This window comes from Bufo bufo, chromosome 11 (genome assembly GCF_905171765.1).
Source record: "Bufo bufo chromosome 11, aBufBuf1.1, whole genome shotgun sequence".
In the NCBI taxonomy this organism is placed as follows: Eukaryota; Metazoa; Chordata; class Amphibia; order Anura; family Bufonidae; genus Bufo; species Bufo bufo.
Genome location: NC_053399.1, coordinates 22,864,081 through 22,889,518, shown reverse-complemented (window position 1 = coordinate 22,889,518; position 25,438 = coordinate 22,864,081). Strand labels below are relative to the sequence as shown.

At 48.8% G+C, this 25,438-nt stretch overlaps 1 protein-coding gene and 1 long non-coding RNA gene across 8 annotated transcripts in view; both read right to left on the bottom strand.

Moving 5' to 3' along the window:
* LOC120981392 overlaps positions 1–11,824 on the bottom strand; it is a 643,721-nt gene extending 631,897 nt beyond the window's left edge. Inside the window, exon 1 of the long non-coding RNA XR_005774705.1 lies at positions 11,749–11,824. This is a non-coding gene — a long non-coding RNA (uncharacterized LOC120981392). The remainder of the gene's footprint in view (positions 1–11,748) is intronic.
* The window catches only part of KLC1 (kinesin light chain 1), an 80,647-nt gene extending 55,434 nt beyond the window's left edge, over positions 1–25,213 (bottom strand). For all 7 annotated transcript variants that reach the window (XM_040410879.1, XM_040410884.1, XM_040410882.1 and 4 more), the window contains exon 1: positions 25,037–25,213. The gene's annotated coding sequence lies outside the window, so the exon portion shown is untranslated. The remainder of the gene's footprint in view (positions 1–25,036) is intronic.
* Between the last annotated feature and the right edge of the window lie 225 nt (positions 25,214–25,438).

Genomic DNA, 25,438 nt, shown 5'->3' with positions numbered 1-25,438 from the left:
TTTACCAGTAAGTAAAAGGGAAGTGGGCGTTTAGAGCCGCGCTGGAAACAAAAAGGAGAAGTCACGACGAGGATCTGAAGTCTCCATACACTACAGAATCTTTACACAATGCATATCTACATAGCAAACCTTCAAAAATAGATGAAGACTCCTGTCGCCATGGATGGAAATCATTAAAAAACATAATAGTTTAATAAAAAACTATTAAAAACATAACTTATTTTAGCTTGATGCTTTTGTGACCTTGTAGAGAAGAGCGGCATTAATTATTCACTATCGATAAGTCGCATTTTCTGCTCGTTCCTTTATAGGCCGAGTCAGGGTGGATTTGATTTAAATCACTCGTCAGTAAGGCTTGATTTAAATCATCGTTTTCTACATAAAGACTAATTCTTGCTGGTAATAACTTATAATTATGCAAGTAGATGAAGATTTTTAGAACAACAACTTTTCATATTAGTTTGATTCTGCATTCATAGGTTTGTAGAAGTTAGGATTAAGGTCTTTTTCTCAACTCTGTTCATGTTATAACATTTTTGCTGTGAAGAAGAGGCCTGTGATCTCTGCTGAGTCAAATTCAGTTTTGAGAACTGCAAAAGTAAACCAAGCATCTGTGATAATATCTTGTAGGCAGAGAAACTGCCCAATAATCTTACAAATTTTATGATGGAATAACCTTTGGATGGTAATATATTTTCCTCGAAAAGCATTTTATATTTTAAAAAAAATCTTTTTTTTTTAATTTTTTTAAATCATTGATTTTCATCCACCCCGGGCCGAGTTTCATTGTGAGGTCACAGAGTTTACCTTTAATTTATAGGCTTTGCCCTGTTGCGAGGTCACGCTCGTGTTTTTGTTCATTTCTCGGCCATGATCTATTTTGATGACATCACGCGACGTCACCTCAATAGTGTGCTTTTTCAGTCAGGCTGAGACATTCCCCGATGTCACGTCAGACCGCGCGGTCACTTACAGGCTGTGATTGATGATGACGTCCAAGTAGAGTCTGTCTTTACTGTCAGACTTCGTCTAGTAGTGGTGAGGTCACATTGCTTTATTACAGCAATGTCACCCGAGTGTGAGGTGTTATTTTTGCAGGTTGTCAGCTCTGGTGATTATCTCACAATAGGGTTTGTCCATATTTATAGGCTTTGTTCTACAGGGCTATGACACAGGAGTGCGTGAGCTCATTTCTAGGTGGAGATTTATTTGATTTAGGCTACATGCACACCACCGTATTTTTTTTTGCAGTCCGCAAATTGCGGATCCGCAAAACAAAACAAACAAAAAAAAAAAAACGGATGACATCCGTATGCCATCCGTTTTTTTGGGCGGATCCATTGCAACAATGCCTGAAACAGAAAAGAATAGAACATGCTCTATTGTTTTTTTGCGAGGCTACGGAACGGACATACTGATGCGGACAGCACACGGTGTGCTGTCCGCATTTTTTGCGGACCCATTGAAATGAATGGGTCCGCATCCTATCCGCAAAAAAAAAAAAAACAGAACGGACACGTAAACAAACAACATTCGTGTGCATGAGGCCTTAGGCTGTGATCCATTGTGATGCCTGTACCATTATGTCGTCACTTGTGTGGATTTTTATTATGTCGTGACTACTGTGTTCTAGCTTTTATTATGTCACAATAATGTTTGCCGCTATAAGGTTTTTGATGATGTCACTCTATGGTATTTTTCTATTTTTGATCAATCTGTAGACTATGTAGAGTACATTCACATCTGCTACATGCCTGATCCGGCACAAAATGCCGACCGTGCAAAAAAAAAAGTTTTACGCAACAGTTAAGCCCCTTTCACACGGGCGAGTATTCCACGCGGATGCGATGCGCGAGTTGAACGCATTGCACCCGCACTGAATCCCGACCCATTCATTTCTATGAGGCTGTTCACATGAGCGGTGATTTTCACGCATCACTTGTGCGTTGCGTGAAAATTGCAGCATGCTCTATATTGTGCGTTTTTCACGTAACGCAGGCCCCATAGAAATGAATGGGGTTGCGTGAAAATCGCAAGCAAGTTCGGATGTGGTGCGATTTTCACGCACGGTTGCTAGGAGACGATCGGGATGGAGACCCGATCATTATTATTTTCCCTTATAACATGGTTATAAGGGAAAATAATAGCATTCTGAATACAGAATGCATAGTAAAACAGCGCTGGAGGGGTTAAAAAAATAAAAAATAAAAATTTTAACTCACCTTAATCCACTTGATCGCGCAGCCGACATCACTTCTGTCTTTGCTGTGTGCAGGAACAGGACCTGTGGTGACGTCACTCCGGTCATCACATGATCTTTTACCATGGTGATGGACCATGTGATGGAGTGGATGACTGGAGTGACGTCACCACGGGTCCTGTTCCTGCACACAGCAAAGAAAGAAGACAGAAGCGATGCCGGCTGCGCGATCAAGTGGATTAAGGAGAGTTAAATTATTTTTATTTATTTTTTAACCCCTCCAGCGCTGTTTTACTATGCATTCTGTATTCAGAATGCTATTATTTTCCCTTATAACCATGTTATAAGGGAAAATAATACAATCTACAGAACACCGATCCCAAGCCTGAACTTCTGTGAAGAAGTTCGGGTTTTTGTACCAAACATGCACGATATTTCTCACGCGTGTGCAAAACGCATTACAATGTTTGGCACTCGCGCGGAAAAATCACGCATGTTCCCGCCCCTTTTCCCGCAACGCCCGTCTGAAAGAGGCCTTATTGTCTGGCCGAAACCCACCATTTATGCCGGAAAGCTGATGGATCAGCACCGGAGACACAATTATAGTTAATGGGGAATCCGAAATCCGGCAGGCTGCTCTGTCCTCGAAAAGCCTGCCAGATCTGCTGCCGCAATTGCGATCGTACCCTTGGATGACACCTATATAATGTCAAGAAATGCTGTCACCTTCACCCCCATGCAGCCACAGTACCCCAATTTAAAGCGGTCTTGGAAAAAAAAAATAATAATCCGAACATACCGCTTGCGACATTAGATAGAGATCAAAGATGAACGAATACCGCAATGCATTGGGAAACTAAACCGTACAAAGCTCTACCATGTATTATTCATGCATCTCCATTAATCACTGCCACTGCGTACACGGGCACGTACAATCTGATCTAGTACTGGAAAGCTATCGTATAGCATGTGTGATAACTTACTGGATAGCGGTCTATTCATCGGAGAACGGGCCAGGCTCTGATCAATACGGATCAATGGTCATTTTGAACTCAGCCCTGTAGCCATCAATTTCAATCACTGCAGCACAGAAGTCACGCAGAACACAAAGGAGCCGCAACCCGGTCCAACGGATGAGAAGTCATCAAGGCGCCATCTGATGGAGCAGCGAGGGGTTTCTTTATCGCCTGCTCATGGTAATGTGGTGCTAGAATAGTCCCCGAGACCAGACATGGCTGTAAACGATATCAGCGAGGGGCTGGAGCTCTCCAAATCCCCTGCTCCCCTTCATGGAGCCCTCGAATTAAAGGGATTGACCTTAACTCCCTCCCTCCGTCCCCCCCCCCCCTTTCCAGACAGCAGGAGCTGTGAAGATATCCACTCTGTTCAAGCTCCCTGTTAAAGGGATTGTCCAGGATTAGAAAAACATGGCTGCTCTGAAAAAACAGCACCAGCCCTGTCCGCAGACTGCGACTGGTACTGCAGCTCTGCCCCATGACACAACCTGTGGAAAGCGGTGGTGCCGTTTTTGGAAGAAAGCAGACACTTTTTAGACAACTTTAATATCCACACGGACGGGGGTCACGTGCGACACTGTAGGAAATGACTGGCTTCAGTGGGGACGCATCCACACGCAATAGGTGACTTCACAGCGACATGCTGCTTGCGGACTTGTCACTGCTGAGACCAGTCATTGGCTGCAGCAGCGCACATGACCCCATCTGTGCTGAGGTTAATAGATGGGGGAAGTGCAGTGCAGACAGCCAGTGAGCCAGAACTGAGCAGGTATGTATGCCTGGGGGGGGGGGGGGTGAATGAGGTGTCATTCATGCCAAATGCTGCCTTCCAGTGCTGATGAGATCCCTGCGGACTGCTACCAATCACTGTGATCATGGGACATGCCGCCATGACGGACGTGCTACCTGCAGAACCTCTTTAGGTCCACATGGGGTGGATACACTACTAAATTCGCAGCGTGTTACGGGAGCAGCAATGTGGAGGAGATGCTATCCAATGTCACACGCACTGCAGAAGAATCTGTGCCGAGTCCACAAGGAAATTGACCTGCGGTGCAAATTTTAAATCCCTAGGACATCAATTGATGCAATGCACAGGGTAAAAACAACGTCTAAGCAGAAGCAAAGTCCACGACAACCCGTAACTCTTACCAATTTTACCGTCGATCAGGCACAGATTTTGGGCGTATTTGTAACGGCAAGAATAAGGCACAATTTTTGCCTTCTGAAGTACCCACAGCAACCATTAAAGCCAATAGTGTCCACTGGGCGTATCCATTTGAATACGGATCCGGTATATCGGTCATGGCTCCGTTAGCATGAACTGAACAAGACTCTACGGCGGCGTCAGAGGGTTTAGCGGCTCCAGATACGGCCAGCCCGGCTTTACATATATTTTTGATATAACTCTATTTTCATAAGGACACGGGTCTTGGTCCTCTGCCTTTTGCCTCATGCACACGACCGTTGTGTGTTTTGCGGTCCGCAAAACACAGCTGGCGTCCGTGTGCGTTTCCGCAATTTGCGGAACGGCACGGACAGCCATTGATATAACTGCCTATTCTTGTCTGAAAAATGGACAAGAATAGGACAGGTTATATTTTTTCTGCGGGGCCACGGAACGGAGCAACGGATGCGGACAGCACATGGAGTGCTGTCTGCATCTTTTGCGGCCCCATTGAAGTGAATGGGTCCGCATCCGAGCCATGTGCATGAGGCCTTTGTGTCCTTTTTCAGCACTGTAAGGCCTCATGCACACGACCGTTGTTTTGGTCCGCATCCGAGTCGCAGTTTTTGCACTTCAATGGGTCCGCATCCGTTGCTCCATTCCGTGGCCCCGCGAACAAAAATAAAACATATCCTATTCTTGTCCGTTTTGCGGACAAGAATAGGCATTTCTACAATGGGCCGTCTGTTCCGTTCCACAAATTGCGGAAGGCACACGGACGGCTTCCGCGTTTTGCGGATCGGCAATTTGGGGACTGCAAAAAACTGAACGGTTGTGTGCATGAGGCCTAAGGGTCCATTCACACGTCCGTAATTTGGGTCCGCATCCGTTCCGCAATTTGCAGAACGGGTGCGGACCCATTCACTTTCAATGGGGCTGGAACAGATGCGGATCCGCATTTCCGTTCCCGAAAAAAATAGAACATGTCCTATTCTTGTACGCAATTGCGGAACAGAAAAGGCATTTTCTATTATAGTCTCGGCGATGTGCAGTCCGCAAATTGCGGATCGCACACTGCCGGTGTCCGTGTTTTGCGGATCCGCAAAACACTTACGGACGCGTGAATGGACCCTAATGGTGGGTGCTGAAGCTCGCAAGTGTAAACGCTGGGCGAAGGCGCAAGTATATGAAAAAAATATATATAATAATAAAAAATAGTAAATGAAGTACAGATATCACAGCTGTGCAAACAATTCAGAAGAAGCCAAGCCAGCCGACAGGATGAGAAGAGCAATTAAAAATCGCGCACCCCCTCCTCCCCCCCCCCAAAAAAAACACAACTGTATTATGTTGCTAGGGAAAACACGGACAGTAATCGCAGACTTGTACGAAAGCTGCGGCAGCTGGATGTACGCGGCCGACGTTCACGTTTCCATATGAATGGCAGAGACGAACTGGAGCATCTGGCCACGAGCCGGTCTACACCAGGATTACCTACCGCTACACGGCGACTTCATCTACCCAGGAGGAAGGAAACGCACAACCCTTTTTTTAGTGTTTGTAGGGCATTTTACAATTTCCTAATGGTGCAGATTAAAAAATATATATTTTTTGAAGATAAGAGGGAGAGGGGGTGTCCTGGACTAGAATCATTTTCCTTCCAGGCACCCAACACCCTGTGAGCTATAATGGCAGCCATATTGTCATTTATTAAATTAAAAAGAACTAAAAAAAAAACAAAAAAAACACAACAACTCATGAATGAAGAGTTATGCCTCCATCCAACAACAGCTCCATTTTCTATTCATATACTAGGCACAGGTGTGTGCGCCCAGGAATATTGTCCCAACCAATCCGACATTAGACAGGGTGTCAGTTGTCAGACGGCAACCGTCCAGCTTCTATCCGAATGAATAGGCCATGTGCACTGCACTTGTCAGGGGGCGTCGGATACTGGGCTTGGTGGTAGCGATACCCAGCGTGGAGTTGCAGGAAAGGAAGACATGCTTGGACCACCCCTTTAATCACCCCCACAGCATTTGGGGGCGCACTGCTTTCCTGACACCGGTTATTACCTTACTACTGGTTCGGAGACCAGGAGGAGAGTCGAAAACTAAAATGGCATGGGGCTGGCACTGCAACTACGGAGAAAACAATATACACTTGCTAGGCCACAGATTTTTAACGGGGCATCTCGGCCGAGTCCAGTCTTGTGGAGAGCCCAGTGGGAGCCCATATTTGCATTCGGGTAGCTGACCATGCCTTTGCAGTGGTCCCCCTAATGGTCTCTGATGCCAAAGACCTGGTAGCAGTGGCGTCACCACCACCTGCCGGCAGGAACCCCCCGCAGCAGATGAGGTTCTGTGATGAAAGCAGAGGCAGGTTACACATTACCAGACAGCGCCCGGCCGTTGACCGCCCTTTACTGTTTGATCTATTGCTTTATTAACCATGGTCGATGCCCACAGCGGAGGTCAAGGGCGGGCGACGCAGAACCAAATCACAGCTCTAGGTTACAGCAGCAGTAAAACCGCTCAGAGGCAGCAGCTGTGACGGGAGAGCCACAGGACAGCGGAAGGGAACCCATACAGCTATAATACACTGACAGACGGGGGCAGTATACTATTAAACAGCAGAATCAACATTATGAAAGGGGGTCTCCAGCACTTTTTAACCCCGACCCCCGACCACGCTCCCTGCCTCTCGGTTCCCGCTCCTTCATTCCACTTCGGTCTCCGCTAGTAAAGTTCAGACACAGGCGGAGGACACATGACAGGCTGCAGCAGCGACATGTCCCCCAAGCTGCGTGGGACCCAGAAGTGTTTAAAGGCAGCAAAACCTCCTTATAAACCATACATAATGTCTGATAGGGTCGATCCTGCTGATTTAAAAGTATATCTGTTATGCAGAACTGTTGCTTCAATCTGGAGGGGGTGGGGGGGGGGATGATGAAAAAATACTTTTAATCTTTACGCAAATCAGCAGTTAATTGCACAGAGGGTGGGACGGAGGCGCTCGGTGCACCCTTGCTCTCTTGGCTTCCTCTGCTAGCCCCTCCATTGTTGACGGGGCCAAGTGAGATGACGATGACAGAACCTGCCCCTGTCAGTCAAGGAGAGGGAGGGACTGGCCGAGGAAGCAGGAGGAGTAAGGGTGCCCAAAGTGGCTCCGCCCCACCGTTGGTGCACTTAACTGCTCATTTGCATATTGATTAAAAGTATTTTTTTTTATAAAAATTTTTCCACCCTCCAGATTGAAGCAACAGTTCTGCATAACAGATATACTTTTAAATCAGCAGGATCAACCCCGTTATGCAGAACTGTTGCTTCAATCTGGAGGTGAGAAAAAAAATTCAAAAAAATATATTGAATCAATATGCAAATGAGCAGTTAAGTGCACCAAGGGTGGGGTGGAGCCACTTTGTGCACCCTTACTCCTCCTGCTTCCTCGGCCAGTCCCTCCCTCTCCTTGACTGACAGGGGCAGGTTCTGTCATCGTCATCTCACTTGGCCCCGTCAACAATGGAGGGGCTAGCAGAGGAAGCCAAGAGAGCAAGGGTGCACCGAGCGCCTCCGTCCCACCCTCTGTGCAATTAACTGCTGATTTGCATAAAGATTAAAAGTAAATTTTCCTCCAGAACACAGTAACGGATCGCGATGCGACTGGCATGCGTTAACCGCTTGTGCTTGGTTTAATAGGGTTGAGCCTGCTGATGGCTTTCCTTTCAACACTGCCATTCCTTCCTGTGCATTCTGGGATAGGACGCCGTACAATCCCCACCAGCCTGTACAGACACTTACCTCTCCATTAAATTACGTAGCATTTCCAGGAAGCATTAACCCTTCTCCTTCCATCACAGTCTCATGGTTCCCAGTGATCAAGAACTCAACTAACTGGTCTATCTGCACCAATCGTTGCTACTGGCGACCTGCGTTCTCCTCTGTCAGGACATGTGAAGGCGGCCCGGGAACAAAACTAGAAAAACGAAGACGATGTAACAGGCGAGCTTAGGACAGGTCCGTCCTGCGCATCACATGACGGTCCGGCAAAGGGAGATGTACGCAGCCCGGCATTCTGCGCATGACACAGGAGGGTGTCAGCTGGTGGTAATTACGCCCGGCCTGCCACAAATATTCCATATCTGTCAGACGATCCATAACTGAATATCAATGTGACTATAAAACCCAGAATAAACCCTCACCCTACGACGTGACCGAGATAATGAGCGGGTAACACAGCAAGCACAAAGGGCGATTTAACATCCGCATTAAACCCCGGACACAGTCATTAAGAGGGCACCCAGTGTATCCCCAGTCAGGGGCTTTACAGGATTTGGTCCCTTTTTAATTAAAGGGGTCCTCCGGGATTTACTTACATATTGATGAGCTATCCTCAGGATAGGTCATGAATATCAGATTGGCGGGGGTCTGACTCCCAGCATCCTCAGCGATCACATCTATGAAAAGGCCGCAGCGCTCAGGCCCGTGACGTCACATTTACTGGTGACCTGACCTAGGCGCAGCTCAGTCCCATTCAATTCAAGGGCACTGAGGTGCAATACCAAGGGCAGCCGCTATACAAGAGACCCCCACTGAGGACAGGTCATCAATATGTAAATCCCAGAATCCCCTTTACACCCCCTAGCACAGGGTGCAGCAACCTTCAGCAATCCAGCTTTTGGAAATTACAAATATCCTACATCAGGGATGCTCAACCTGCGGCCCTCCAGCTGTTGTAAAACTACAACTCCCACCATGCCCTTCTGTAGGCTGAAAGCTGTAGGCTGTCCGGGAATGATGAGAGTTGTAGTTTTGCAAAAGCTGGAGGGCCGCAGGTTGAGCGTGCCTGTCCTACATGATCTGTTCTTTTCCATTGGAGTTTCAAGTGCAGCCAAGCAAGAGTGCAGGATGGGAGTTGTAGTTTTGCAACAGCTGGAGTGTCAAAGGTTGTTGACCTCTGCCCTAGCATGTGGTACCCATTAGGGCTCATTCACACGGCCGTTGTTTGGCTGTGCCCGCAATTTGTGGTCCCCAATGTACGGCACCATCCGTGCGGCTGCAACGACAGATCCAGATCCAGTCAACTTGAATGGGTCCATTATCCGTCCGCACCGCAAAAAAAAAAAAAAATAGAACATGTTCTATTTTTTGCGGTGCGGAGGCACGGAGACAAACCCCACAGAAGAACCCTGTAGTGTTTCTGTGGGGTTCCGTGCCTCCGCTCCGCACCAACTTTCCGGATTGCGGACCTGTTCAAGTGAATGGGTCTGCAACTGTGATGCGAGGTGCACACAGCCGATGCCCATATATTGCGCACCCGCTGTTTGCGGGCCGCAATATGGGCACGGCCGAACAACAGCCATGTAAATGAGGCCTATATGAAACATACTCCCCGGCTTTCTTCACTAACCTTCCAGTCCCACTGTCAATAGAGGTGGTCACGTACGGCTGAGTCAAACATCACTGCAGAGGTCAGTCATTGGCAGCAGTGGCTCTCGTGACCCCATCTATCAACGGAGACCGCAAACCCGGGAGCCACGGAGCAGTGTAGAAGAGGAAAGTATGGATTTCTCTACAGGTATCAATGTGTCTGATTGGCGGGGGTTCGAACGCTGGGGCCCCCACCAATAAGAGAAGAGGGGCCTGTGCTCCTCATTTGAATAGAGTGGCGGTCACGCATGGGCGCTGCTGCCGCTCCATTCAGCTCTATAGAGCGATAGCTTAGCACTTGTACGCCGCCATCGCTGGTGCTCCCAAAGAGTTGACTGGAGAGGTGGCGCGCAGGTTTGTCTGCTCCTCCAGTAAAGCCAGGAGCATGGGCCCCTATTAATATGATTGGCAGGGGCCCCAGGGGTCAGACCCCCGCCAATCCTGTAGATAAAGGACAAGTTGTCTCCTTAAAAGGGATATAATGCATTATGAAATGCACTACAGACAAAGTGTGCGCGCGATGCCGTAAAAAACCGTCCAGCTTCCGTGGCGGACTGGAGATACAGGTCATCAGCTGGGCTACCCCTTTAAGAGATATTCACACGAATCAGATTTGACGTGAATGGGATTGCTTCTTCAGGCCCTGTTCAAAAAAACGGGACAGAAATTTCTGCAACAAATCTAATGCGTGTGAACACATCCTAAAAAGTAGAGCGGCGTACCTCGCCACCTTCAGAGGGGGCTACAATAACCCCCCCTCATTGCCCCCCTGCTGTGAGCCTGACCACAATGTCCCTGTGAAGACGAAAAGATGACGATATGAAAAATGCTCAATAATACAGGAGAAAACACCGCAATCATATGCTGTAAAAAATAAAAATAAAACTGCAACGAGAGCGAGGCAGCAGAAGACGTCACATTCTCTGACGACCTTCAAATCTCCCAGAACAGAACTGCAAAAAAATTTAGTTATTTTTTTCCTTGAAGGGGGTACAGAGAAATGTAGAGAACATGTATTACCCCCCAGCTGTGAAGGACACGCTCCTTAGACAATACCCTCGTCTCCCTCATCACACGTAGGATCCAGCCGGAGAAGGAAGGGAGGATTGTTTACGAGGAGCCTTCGTTTCTATCTCAGGATACTGGGGCGACAGCCTGCGAGGCAGACGCTGCGGGGCCCAGACAGATCTTTAGGAGCATCCAGACCTGCGTCACCTGGGGATGAGTCTTAAAGAAGTATTCCCAAGTAATGGCATATCACTAGGATGGCAGAAAAAGCAGGAGCTTAACTGCAGAGTCATCCCGGCGACCCCCATCAGAGTGCCGCCACAGCGCCATTCTAGTAAATGGGGCAGACAGCAGTACCCTGCACAGCCAGGCAGAGGGGAGCGCCAGCGCTGAATCCCTGCTGAGGAGTATGTGACGCTGGTACCTATGAGTCAGTGGAGCTCCAGCCCACACAGACGTGAGCGGTGCCCTGCGGAGGACATGGCGTCATGTGCCCACAGACACAACACTCCAAGTGCCCATAGTAACCATATGGAAAGTGTGACTTCTGCTGAGCCCTGTGTCACCAGTCGTAGGACTCCTGCCGGTCCCGGACACTGCGCGCCATCTCCACACCCAGATAGGAAGTTAAAGAGGCTTTCCCCATTCAAATCAGCATTTTTAGGCACTACTGCTTATTGCAAAGAAAGGCAACCAATGGTGTCCAGGAGGGGGGAGAATCTGCAAGTAAGGCTACCTACTCACAGGTGCAGGTAGACTAGCATAAATTCATCATGAATTTCAGTGCCGATTTCTCTGCGTTTCTGCACCAAATCCACATGTTTTACTTCTGGATTCTGAGGAGGTCCAACTCCTGGCACCGCCAGCGATCGTGTGTTTGAAGAGGCCACGGCCTCCTCTCAGCGCCAGGGACGTCACGTTCATTACTCACATGGCCTAGGCCCAGCTCAGTCGCATTCAAGTGAATGGTCCTGAAGTGTAATACCAAGCGCAGCCACTATACAATGGACGGCGCTTCTGCTTGGCGAGCTGTAAGGAGGCTACAGCGCTCACCGGAGCACCGCGGCCTCTTCAAACAGTTAATCGTCTGGAGCAGCAGGCGTCGGACCCCCACCGATCAGCTATTGATGACCTAGCCTGAGGATAAGGCATCGCTATTAACCCCTTCAACCCCAGGCCTGTTGTCACCTTCCTGCCCAGGCCATTTTTTGCAAATCTGACCAGTGTCAATTTATGTGGTGATAACTTTAAAACGCTTTTACTTATCCAGGCCGTTCAGAGATTGTTTTCTCGTCACCTATCGTACTTCATGACAGTGGTAAAAAGTAAGTAAAAAAAAAAAATCATTTTTATTCATAAAATAAAAACCAAATTTACCAAAAATGTTGAAATTTTTTTTTTTTTTATTTCTCTACTTTTATAAACAGATCGTAATACCTTCAAAAATAGTAATTACTTTACATTCCCCATAGGTCTACTTCATGTCTGGATCATTTTGAAAATGACAAATTTTTTGGGGGGCTTAGAAGTTTGGAAGCAAATCTTGAAATTTTTTTGAAAATTTCCAAAACCCACTTTTTAAGGACCAGTTCAGGTCTGAAGTCACTTTGCGAGGCTTACATAATAGAAACCACCCAAAAATGACCCCATTTTAGAAACTACACCCCTCAAGATATGCAAAACTGATTTTACAAATTTTGTTAACCCTTTAGGTGTTCCACAAGAATTAATGGAAAATGGAGATGAAATTTCAGAATTTCACATTTTAATCCATTTCTTCCAGTAGCAAAGCAAGGGTTAACAGCCAAATAAAACTCAATATTTATTACCCTGAAACTGCTGTACGGGCACATGGCAGGGCGCAGTAGGAAAGGAACGCCATATGGTTTTTGGAAGGCAAATTTAGCTGAACTGGTTTTTAGGCTACTTTTACACCTGCGTTAGGTGCGGATCCGTCTGGTATCTGTACAGACGGATCCGCACCTATAAATGCAAACACTGGTATCCGTTCAGAATGGATCCGTCCAAAAATAATCTAAGTGTAAGTCAAACGGATCCGTCCTGACTTACATTGAAAGTCAATGGGGGACAGATCCGTTTACAATTGCACCATATTGTGTCATTGAAAACGGATCCGTCCCCATTGACTTACATTGTAAGTCAGGACGGATCCATTTGGCTCCGCATCGCTACAAGCAGCATTTTGGTGTCCGCCTCCAGAGGGGAATGGAGGCGATACGGAGCCAAACTGATGCATTCTGAGCGGATCCTTCTCCATTCAGAATGCATTGGGGCTGAACTGATCCGTTTGGGGCCGCTTGTGAGAGCCCTGAAACGGATCTCACAGGCGGACCCAGAAACGGCAGTGTCAAAGTAGCCTCAGATGCCATGTCCCATTTGAAGCCCCCCTGATGCACCCCTAGAGTAGAAACTCAAAAAAGTGACCACATTTTGGAAACTACGGGATAAGGTGCCAGTTTTATTGGTACTATTTTGGGGTACATATGATTTTTAATTGCTCTATATTACGTTTTTTTGTGAGGCAAGGTTACCAAAAAAATTGATGTTTTGGCACAGTTTTTATTTTTTCAGCGTTTACCAGAGGGATTAGGTCATGTGACTTTTTATAGACCAGATCGTTACGCACGTGGCAATACCTAATATGTCTACTATTTCTTATTTATTCAAGTTTTACACAATAGCATTTTTTAAACAGAAATAATGATATTTTAGTGTCTCCATAGTCTGAGAGCCATAGCTTTTTTATTTTTTGACCGATTCTCTTAGGTAGGGTCTAATTTTTTGCAGGATGGGGTAACAGTCTGATTGGTACTATTTTGGGGGGCATACACCTTTTTGATCACTTGTGATGTAATGTGAGAAAAATTGCTTTTTTAACAGTTTTTTTTTTTACGGTGCTCATCTGAGGGGTTAGGTCATGTGATATTTTTATAGAGCTGGTTGTAACGGACGCGGCGATACCTAATATGTATTTTTTTTTTAATGTATTTCACTTTAGCACAGTAATAGCAGTTTTGAAACAAAAAAAAAAATGTTTTAGTGTCTCCATGTTCTGAGAGCTATAGTTTTTTTATTTTTTGGGCGATTGTCTTATGTAGGGGCAAATTTTTTGCGGGATGAGGCGACCGTTTTATTGATACCATTTTGTGGGACATACGCCTTTTTAAAATCGCTTGGTGTTGCACTTTTTGTGATGCAAGGTGACAGAAATGGCTTTTTTTTTTACACCGTTTTTATTTTTTATGGTGTTTATTGGACAGGGTGGATCATGTGATATATTTATAGACGCGGCGATACCTAATATGTGTGGGTTTTGGTCTTTTTCCAGTTTTTTATTATAAAATAAGGGAAAAGGGGCGTTTTTTTTTTCTTTTTTACTTTATTAATTTTATTAAAAACACTCTTTTTTTCCCCTTTACTTTATTTATGACATTCACTTTTGGGGGTCTGATCCCCTCTGCAATGCATTACAATATACATCTGTATTGTAATGCATTGCCTGTTAGTGTATTACACAGAGTCATACACTAACAGGTTGCCTAGGAGACGGGCCTGAGGCTGGATCTCCTGGGCAGCCGTAGAAGGCAGTTCCCGATGCCGTGCAAGGCATTGGGCAGCCTCTGCACAGCATCAAGCTGCCTTGTGTCGCATCGGGTCCCCGCCACAGCAGCGCGGGAACTCGATCCGATCACTCACCCGACACAAACCTCTTCTATGTCGCGGTCAGCGCGGATCGCGGCATAGAAGGGGTTAATCCGCTGGCATCGGCTTTTACAGCGATTCCGGCGGATACAGCAGGGGGCACGGCTACCACGGACTGCCGGGCCCCTGCAGTGATCGCACACGCACCGCTCCGGTGCCCGCGCGATCACTATTACGTCAAATTGCGGGAACGCAGTGGTTCTCATGACGTAGTAGTACGTCATAGGTCGGGAAGGGGTTAAAGGGAACCTGTCCTCAACTTTATGCTGACCTCACTGAGTAGTGACAGAAATGCTGATCTCAGCGGTGTGTCACTCATCAGCTAATAGTAAGTGGTTGCCGAGAACCAGCATCACAATCATTGCAGACTGGGCCTGGAAAAGAGTCACGGCCACCTGAGAAGAGTCCTGGTTATTCATGAGTTCCTGCTCTCCTGCCCACCTGCTGATGGCTGACAGTCTTCTACCGAGTTTTCTCTCTTTCTCTCTAGGAGAGAACTGCCAATCATCAGCAGATGGGCGAGAGAGCAGGAGATTATGGATAACCAGGACTCTTCTCAGGTAGACTGGACTGCAATGATTATGATGCTGGTTCTCAGGCAACCACTTACTTTCAGCTCATGAGTCACACATCGCTGAAATCAGCATTTCTGTCACTATTTTATGCTGCACTCAGTGAGGTCAGCATAAAGTTGATGACAGGTTCCCTTTAAAAATCCAACATGAGGAGGAGGAGGATGAGGAGGAGGATGAGGATGAGGATGAGGATGAGGATGAGGAGGAACACTGCTGATCTCCTGGGACACACAGACAATACACAACATGGTCAAAAGAAAGGAGGAGATAAAGAGAAGAGGCACATTTTGTGATAGGAATATGTTTTTTCACTTTTTTGTGCATTTTCTGTGTTTAGTGTTCCTTTAAAGAGAATCTACCACTTGAAGGAGTTTTTGACTTTAGATGAGCCATCAGATTGGGCTACTCCTGATCCGTTCAGGGCTCTCACAAGCGGTCCAAAACGGTCCAAAATGTTTTGCCCTAACGCATTCTGAATGGAGAAGGATCCGCTAAGAATGCATCAGTTTGCCTCCGTTCAGCTCTGGAGGTCAGACACCAAAACGCTGCCTGCAGTGTTTTGGTGTCCGCCTGACGATGCGGAGGCAAACGGGTCCGTCCTGACACACAATGTAAGTCAATAGGGACGGATCAGTTTTCACTGACACAATTCAAAACGGATCCGCCCCCCCATTGACTTTCAATGGTGTTCAAGACGGATCCGTTTTGGCTATGTTACAGATAATACAAATGGATGCAGACGGTTGAATTATAAGGGCGGATCCGTCTGTGCAGATCCATGACGGATCCGCACCAAACGCGAGGGTGAAAGTAGCCTTAGTGGGGGTCCAACACCCGGCACACTTACCTTTCCTCTGTTTCGGACAGAGCCAGAAGCAGAAGGCTGTTCATTGTACCGCCATACTGCAGCCATTCACTACCGCAGGTCTGCTGTCCTGTATTCAAACCATTAGACCCGCAGTCAGTCTGAAACTTGCAGCATCATGGGTCACTACGACGCTGTAAGCTTGTCTCAGACGGGCTGCGGTCGTCCCACGGACCGGGTACCACGCACGTGGCTGCTTTATAGCTCCGTTTTGGACAGGTTCGTAATAGGGTACCCATAAAGATGCAGGGGGCCTAGCTGTGCCTCTGGATGCCTCCAATTTCACATTCTTCACCATGTGCCATGTTACTCAGGTATTCTTGGCAACAATGCTATTAAGGTAGGCCATCAACCACAGGAAATACCCGGCTGAGCATGCAGGTAAGCATCCCCCAAAAAAATCTATCAGAACCGTATCTGCAATGTGCGGACAAGGAGCTCAGCCCGGACACACATGCAGCAGGATACGAGAAGCCCAAAAGATGGTGAACATGGTGGACGGGCATTACAGGATTAGTAAAATGCTGCACGGGGGGGAAGGCGTCTATATTCCCAGCCAGATGTTCCCATCTCTGCTGACGTGATTATCTTGTAAGCTTGCATATGGCATTTCGAGCGCGCCTCACGTCACCCCTGTCAGCAGGTCGGTATTTTCGAGGGTGTGACGACTCGTCTAGCTTGAAAGAGCTCTACATATTCTTTACTGCGACGGCAAAGACAAGGAGAAAAAAAAATAATAAAGTCAAGCACTGATTTACCGCGGCTATTAGGCGTCTCAGGGGGGAAAAAAAAATCGACAGGGAAGGAGCTTCTTTGTTGCCAGGATAGGTCTCCGGTCCCCGCAGCTGAGGCCTCGCTCCACAATGCGGCAGAGCCGTATCCGTCACGCGGTGCCTCGTGCTGTATAAGACATGGGAGAAGCCATGGCCGCCGGAGTGGGCCCGGAATTGACCTTACTCGCACTGTGGCACGTGCACACATTGCATTACTAGCCATATCGCAAGCTATGCAAGCTCCGGTTGCCTAGCAACCACTCCGGCACCTGCCTGGGTGACCACCACTTCAAGACATACAACCATGTCAAACCAGTTATACAGCACGAGACAAACATGGCTTCTTTGTTCCGAAAACAGCGCCACACCTGTTCACGCGTTGTGCCCGGTATTGCAGCTTGGCCCCATTTGATTTACTGGAGAAAGGCTGCAATACCAGACACAGCCATGGTCAGATGTGGCGCTGTTTCGAGCGGACTTAAAAATCGGAGGGAAAAAATATATATATAAAACGCCCCGACCCACAGACTGCTACAGGAGACTATGGCTAGGTTGTACAGGGCAAGTATATGGTAGGTAGCGGGCATGGAAGGCCTCTGGAAAGAAATGATGGCGCTAATAACGGGTGTCAAGATTTTAACTTATACCCCATCTATAGGAAAGGGGGATAAGCATCTGATTGGGGGTGGGGGTCAACCCCTATAGATTAGAAGAAAGTCAGAAGGCTGCGTCTGGTATTACAGCTCAGCCCCATTCCAATTAAATGCCATGAAAGACGAAGCCCACGGGCAAGCGCCTGGGAAAGAGTGGCCCCCTCCTCCGAATCTTATACAACCCCTTCATAGAAGGGACTCCATACTGGGATCCCCTGGGGTCCCTGATGAGATGGCGATCAAAGGAGGACAGTCTGCATTTCCAGATGCTGAAAACCCTTCCGTGCTAATCCCCTATACAGCATCATGGAGATACAATTCAGAGCTACTGAAAGGGTTAACCAGAGCCATTATGCCAAACTACCAGCAAATGCGATCTAAGAGTCCAATCAGCAGAGCGGCCGGGGGAAAAAATAAAAAGATTAAAAAAATTTATCACTGACGTTTCAGCAGCGAATGCAGATCACAATCAGCCCTGGCACTGCCTGAATGCCAATGCGGGCAAGACGAGAATGCCAGTCTGCTCGGAGACCGGCAGGTCGCGCGGTACAGCCAGCGCCTGCCTCTTTGTTTCAGGCAGCAGCAGGGCGACTGTGCCCGATGCATCGGTGGCTGGGCGTGCCGAGAACAGCCCAGCACAAGGAGCGTGCCCCGGCTCATAAAGAAGTGATGGAGAGAAGCTCCTCGGCTTTAACCTTGCGACAGGAAAAGCGGCTGCCATGCTGAGGAGACGAGTGTTTATTAGCAGGACATGCCCTCTGCGGAGAAAGAGGCTTCTGTGCCATGCAGGAAGCAAACCATGCAAGGTATAGGCACATTTTACCCACCCTACCCCACGGCAGTGTACCAGGGGACCACGTCATAAAACAAAACTAATGTCGTTTTCCAATGCGGTTTTTACATGGTTTTATTGGGTACACGATTCTTCTTACCCAATAACCCTGGTGTCACACTTTTTTTTTTGCAGTTCTGCAGATTTTCGCCGCTTTTTCACGTGGCCAGATGTTACTTTAAAAAGGTTTTGTAGGAATCTCAGTTTTTACCTATCCCCCGCAGCCTGAACTAGAAAGACTAGCACTCATCTGCTCCAGCTCCTCCATTGTCTGCTCCCCGGCTTTTCTTCTGGCTGGGCACGGTTACCTGCGCCATGACGCATCACTTGGGGCTCATGCACACGGCCGCTCCGTGCAATGGGGACTGCAATTTGCCGTCCCCAATGCACGGACAACATCGGTGCGGCTGCCGCAGACGGATCCAGTACCATTCAACTTGAATGGGTCCGTGATCTGTCCGAACCGCAAAAAAATAATATAAAACATGTCCAGTGAATGGGTCCGCATCCATGATGAGGCGTAAAAACAACCGGGGTTCATATATTGCGGACCCGCTGTTTGCAGGCTGCAATACTGTTTGCATGGACCGGAAGATGGCGGAACAGGAGCCGGCGCGCAAGACCGGAGGAGCAGAGAGCAGGTAATGTAAATGTAAAAAAAAAAAATTAAAAAAAATGACAATTGCCGACTTACAGTAAAGCGTGAAATTCTCTTCAGACAAAAGTGCTTTTTGTCACGTTGCACTTTTTACCATTTTTGCCAACCACATCATGCTCTAGGTACTTTCAGGCCTATATTTTCCCATAGGAACCTCTGAGAGAAGCTCAGAGCTTAAAAAGTACAAAAAAAAAAAAAAAGGAAAAAAATTTAATCTAACAAAAAAAAAATTGTGACGAAGACTAACACTTCTGTAGTGCCCAGCTGCCTACTACATGCCAACCCAATGTACCCAACACTATGACAATCTACCCTATAATATTGTACCCCACCCCTCAAGACTTACCCCGCTGCAACCAAAACATAAGTGGCGGCCATATGAAACGTTTGCTCCCCAGGACGTTAGACTGATCCGCCAATACTGTAGGGTCTAGTGACCAGGCACTAGAAGTATGAGACCATCCTGGAACCCCTCCACCCGGGGGCCCCACTGCAGGCATGTGGTGTGCCTCTATAAACGCACCCTACGTTCCACTCTGCACCCCGTTATATAGGAGACACCAGTGCAGATGCGAGCGACCCAACGTGGCCTCATCCACATCAATAAACCACTTTATGATTAATACATTTTTGATAATATTACAATAAAAATTAAAAAAAATCTATGAAATAAAATAAATAAAAGGATAAGGGTCCATGCACACGTCCGTGAATGTGTCCGCACCCGTTCCGCAATTCTGCAGAACGGGTGCGGACCTATTCATTCTCTATGGGGCAGGAATGTATGCGGACAGCATACAGTGTGCTGTCCGCATCCGCATTTCCAGAGCGCGCCCGCAATCTTCCAGTCCGCGGCTCCGGAAAAAAATAAAACATGTCCTATTCTTGTCGGCAATTGCGGACAAGAATAGGAAGTTCTATGGGGGGTGCGGGCCGGGTGTATTACGGATCCGCAATACACTACGGACGTGTAAATGGACCCTAAACCACAGAAAAGTCATCTTCCTGCATGTTACACAGCGTCTCATTCTCCTTACACGCTGCACCTTCCTGGCACTGCTATATAATATTCCAGATTGTTCCCGGAGGGGATTCATGCCTGGCAGCGCCACCTGGGCACCGTTTAAATGACAAGCGTTACAGTGGAGACGTAGAGACCAGTGACGCCGCTCCCACCGGGAGGTGAATGACAAGACCGAAATAACACTGGGAAAAAAAAATATATATATAAAAAAAAAATAAAAAAAAAATTATAATTGTCGGGTTCTCAATACCGCGGTTTATCCTCCTAGTAAGTGACATGTCAGAATGACTCACTTCACCGCTGATCCACCGGTTCTCACGAGCGTCCAATCCCAGGACTTGAGTGAAAGATCGACAATGCCTGCAATGTCCTCGGATCCTGGAGAGCTACAACACAGGTCATCGGAGGATGCTGGGGGTTGTAGACCTCTGCTCTACAGTAGATGCTGTGGGGACTCGCTCTGGTAGACAGGATTAGCGGACGCAGTATAGAGGCAACAACAAGTTTTTTGGATCAAACTGTTCAGTGTTTTATTCACACTTTAGGCAAGTGACAAAACAAGCAGTCATATTCAAACAAAAAGTCACCTTGCGGTGTTGGTGGTAATTCACACCATGCGGCAATTCTGCCTCAAAGAGTCCTTGCTGATGGCAGCACCAACCTGTTTTCACGCCAAACAGGTAGCAAGCCTGCATCCAGACACAAGGCTCCCAGACCCCAACACAGAGACAAGGCTTTTGTGTCCAGCTGCCTATTTAAGGACAGCCAGGTGCTGCCAAAATCCGGTCCGGTATTTGACCTTACCTGACTGTAAATCAGCCCAGCAGCACATGCTGGGAGGAAAATACCTGTTCTGCCAGACAAAACCTCTCACTGTGTCACAATGCATAGACATGCCGTCACTCTCCTGTATCTGAGCACCGGACAGTCAGCGACTAATTATACTGCTCAAGAAGCGCACACGTAGCACCATACGTAATAAACACTTAAAATGCTCTTTTGTGACGTACCAACGAATTCCAGACCAATGGAGACCCATGAATGTCAGGAACTGTTCCTGGCGAACCTGCTCACTGAACCACGACCTGTGTGAGGAGATGGTCAGTGGCTCATCCATGTTTGTTCCACATGTCCGCTTTTTGCCCTCCATGTGTCATCCATATTCCATGGACACTGCTAGGCCGAAAATTAAAATTAATTTTCAAGAGTATCTCCTAGCAACAATCCGTAAACACCACGAACCAAACACGGACGGTACCTGTGCTGTATCCATGGGTTTCATAGACCCATAGACTAATGTGTGTGAGGGATCCGTAATCATGGACAAAAAAAAAAAAAAAGGAGCAGCCCCCCCCAATCCACTTGGCTGGATCTGTGACGGAAAGATGACTTGCCTAGGTCCCAGCGCCGGCTCACCACTCCTCCTCCGCCCGGCCTGCGATGCTCCGCTGCGCTCCCTTGCTGTCAAACATCCATTTTGACATCGCTGCAGCCAATCACTGGCCGCGGAGGTGACGGGCTACCCCTACGCCATGACAAACTGTCGCATAACGCAAGGAGATCCGGTCTCTGCCGCAGAATGTGATTGGCTACAGCAACGTCAAACCAGAAAAGCATCTCAAACCTGGAGGAGAAGGCGAGGGGAACCAGGTAAGGCTACTTTCACACTGGCGCTTTGGCTTTCCGTTTCTGAGATCCGTTCAGCGCTCTCACAAGCGGTCCAAAACGGATCAGTTTTGCCCTAATGCATTCTGAATGGAAAAGGATCTGTTCAGAAAGCATCAGTTTGCCTCCGTTCAGTCACCATTCCGCTCTGGAGGCAGACACCAAAACGCTGCCTGCCTGATGAAGCAGAGCCAAACGGATCCGTCATGAACTCCATTGAAAGTCAGTGGGGGAAGGATCCGTTTTCTATTGTGCCAGAGAAAACGGATCTGTCCCCATTGACTTACATTGTGTGCCAGGACGGATCCATTTTCTCTGGCACTACTAGAAATCGGATCCTTCCCCCACTGACTTTCAATGGAGTTCATGACGGATCTGTAGAAGACATAATACAACCGGATCCGTTCATGACGGATGCAGACGGTTGTATTATTGTAACAGAAGCGTTTTTGCAGATCTATGACGGATCCGCAAAAAACGCTAGTGTGAAAGTAGCCTAAGTAAGCTTCCCTTTACAGGTCCAGCCAAATTGGGAGGGAAGGGGGCATTCTTGCGGAACCGCTTTAAAGTCAACGGATATGTGAGTAGTGTGTGGAGACCACAACAGCACATGTACGAGATTCACCGACGGGTGACCGAGACCTTACTCTCTGGGTGGTCTTCAGACGTTCTGGTCACTGGTTCTTGGAGAAGAGCCCTCTCCCACTGGTTGGGCCTTCACCACTGTGAAATCAGAACAAACCAAGGCCAAAGACAATTCCTCGTGAAGCAAACGTACCTGCGGGGTTATACGTCCGAGCACCAGTCCCAGGTATTCAACCACATTCTTCATGGTGTGAACCCGGCCTAACAGTTTATCACATTATTAGAGACTTCTTATACAGGTCCAAGACCAGTTCCATGGAAGTAACGAATAGATTCCTCCCAGTAGAAGACAACGCTTCCAACATACAACCTGCTCAAAACACCTCCAAAAAGTCCTCCATTTTTTTTTTACCAGCAATTTCCAGTTAAGTCAACATAATGACATCCAGCAGATCACTAGGACCCTCCATCATTATACCCGGTCGCCCTCCTCATCGGGGGCACTGCTCCATCCACTCAATGATCAGCTAGACCGGGGGTAGGCAACCTCCGGCACTCCAGCTGTTGTGAAACTACAACTCCCAGCATGCATACTTCACATAACACCCCATTCACCCACACCTTCCTCCATGGCGGTACAGCAATGCTATAGGCGATCTCTCCTCGCACTGATGTAACCGTATATCCCATGCAAGCAAATCCGGACACTTCTCACCAAGGCCTTGAAGACATCCTGGGATGAAGAACCTAGGACAGCTCCCTATGACAACACCCACTGTCACATCCCAGTACAACCCCCATCCTCACATTGTACCAGGGCTGTCTGATCCACCACAATACAATTACAGCTACCGAACTACAAAGCAAATATCTTATCCATCCTGATCCCACCCCACCCCACCCCTTAAGCATCCATGACTTGCATCGGAAGATAAGTTTCTCCTCCGTCTAACAAACGTCACCCCCGCGACAATGCAGCCTACGCCCTCTAAGCCATGCCCCCCCCCCCCAGAAAACAGCATCCATGCTGGTACAGTACCCTGCAGCCTCCATGACGATCCAGCCAGCATCCCTCAGAAGACCCCAGCACTGAACCCCACCCAGGAAATGGTAAAGTCTCCATGCACGTGCCCTGTGAGGCTGCACCCTCCATGGATGAGCACTGCACACCTCACAGATTACAGGGGAGGAGAACAATGCAGCCCCCACCGCTGGTAAAGGACAGGCTCACGCCGAGGACGATGCAGCCCCCACCGCTGGTAAAGGACAGGCTCACGCCGAGGACGATGCAGCCCCCACCGCTGGTAAAGGACAGGCTCACGCCGAGGACGATGCAGCCCCCACCGCTGGTAAAGGACAGGCTCACGCCGAGGTCGATGCAGCCCCCACCGCTGGTAAAGGACAGGCTCACGCCGAGGACGATGTAGCCCCCACAGCTGGTAAAGGACAGGCTCACGCTGCCCCCTGTCCGATGTGACAATACAGCTCTGCTCCGCTGCAGGACTGTGACCAATGGCAACCATTCAAGATTAGATCTCAACCAGAACACAACCTACTGGAGACCATAAGACCATGTAGACTGCGTCCTGAGCCCCAGATCACTGCGTCCGCCGCCATCCTTAAGGTGCGACACGTGTGCGCTGACAGCATCTCCTCCATAGACCAGCGCTGCCATGCTTTCCACCCACAACAATGCACCATACGTCCTCCCGGGACTCCGGCCTCCGACAGAGAGAAGCGCATGATACGCTTGTTTATCTCACAGAGGAAATCTGTGGGGGATTACTATGGGGGTCACCACCAGGAAGCCGCATCTCCGTGAAGTGTGACTGACGCATTTCCATCTGTCAGCGACCGTCGCTTTGTCTCCACAGTGATCAACGAGCACTGAATGAACCTGATGCGGCCTCCGTCCGTGACACCCCCATAACCAGTGCAGCCTCCATCCGTGACACCCCCATAACCAGTGCAGCCTCCATCCGTGACACCCCCATAACCAGTGCAGCCTCCATCCGTGACACCCCCATAACCAGTGCAGCCTCCATCCGTGACACCCCCATAACCAGTGCAGCCTCCATCCGTGACACCCCCATAACCAGTGCAGCCTCCATCCGTGACACCCCCATAACCAGTGCAGCCTCCATCCGTGACACCCCCATAACCAGTGCAGCCTCCATCCGTGACACCCCCATAACCAGTGCAGCCTCCATCCGTGACACCCCCATAACCAGTGCATCCCCCATATAACATCCACCAGACACCCCATATCAGTGCAGCCGCTGTCCATGACACAGCGTACGGCCAGGCGTCCACATATACCATCCACCCCCAGATCAGGGCAGCCTCCATCCAGGATATCCCCAAAATCCGTGCAGCCTCCATTAGCGACACCAAGTTACCCCCTATCAGGGCAGCCTCCTCCATGACAGCCCCTATCAGGGCAGCCTCCTCCATGACAGCCCCTATCAGGGCAGCCTCCTCCATGACAGCCCCTATCAGGGCAGCCTCCTCCATGACACCCCCTATCAGGGCAGCCTCCTCCATGACACCCCCTATCAGGGCAGCCTCCTCCATGACACCCCCTATCAGGGCAGCCTCCTCCATGACACCCCCTATCAGGGCAGCCTCCTCCATGACACCCCCTATCAGGGCAGCCTCCTCCATTACAGGAGACACTCAGGCCATCCCGTCCACCATGACAATGCAGTCTCTCCTGTCACGACATGGCCTCCTCCTCCTCCTGACCTATGCAGCATGGAGACCCCGTCCCCCAGCAGTGACAATAGCCCCCGGAGCATCCTCCCCTGGTCCCCGCACTGCCCCCTGCCGGCCGCCCCGTGTTTACATCAGCAGCTCGCTCACCGTTCAGCGGTCAGTGTCAGCGCTCTTCACTGGTGTCAGCTGCGGTATCCGGGGTATCACCGGCGTCCTCCTCTCCCGGGCCGGGCCTCTCCTAGCTGACAGCCGCGGTGCCGGGGCGCATCTTCCTCCTGCAGCTGCTCAGCCGGTATCCGCCTCTGTGCTCCCCCAACGAAAATGGCGTTGCCTCCTCCCCACCCACAATGCACCGCGGCTGGCCATGATGTAATATGTCAGTTCTTAAAGTGACAGCGCAGGTGGGGGGGGGGGGGGTCCTGTCACATTGTGCGAGGCAATAACGTGTCAGCTTAATAATAAACGTTCCTAGAAATCCTGAAATTTCTACTGGAAATTACGTCAAGTAATGGGGGACACATCATGTCTCTCACCAGTACAGCTGTGTGC